This window comes from Otolemur garnettii, unplaced genomic scaffold, assembly GCF_000181295.1.
Source record: "Otolemur garnettii isolate 467f Iridium unplaced genomic scaffold, OtoGar3 scaffold00249, whole genome shotgun sequence".
Lineage (NCBI taxonomy): Eukaryota > Metazoa > Chordata > Mammalia > Primates > Galagidae > Otolemur > Otolemur garnettii.
In genome coordinates, this window is record NW_003852644.1 from 844,774 (window position 1) to 845,100 (window position 327).

The window sequence follows — 327 nt, forward strand, 5'->3', positions numbered from 1 at the left end:
TGCTAACCACATACACCAGAGCTAGCAGATTTGAACCCAGCCACAGCCTGCAGAACAACAATGACAACTACAACCAAAAAATAGCCTGGCGTTGTGGCAGGTGCCTGCAATCCCAGCTACTTGGGAGGCTGAGGGAAGAGAATTGCTTAAGCCCAAGAGTTTGAGGTTGCTGTGAGCTGAGATGCCACAACACTCTACCAAGGGTGACATAGTGAGATTCTGCCCCCCCAAATATATATATATATATTTAGCAAAAGAAAAGAAATGATTGGCTCGGCACCTGTGGCTCAAGCGGCTAAGGCGCCAGCCACATACACCTAAGGTGGC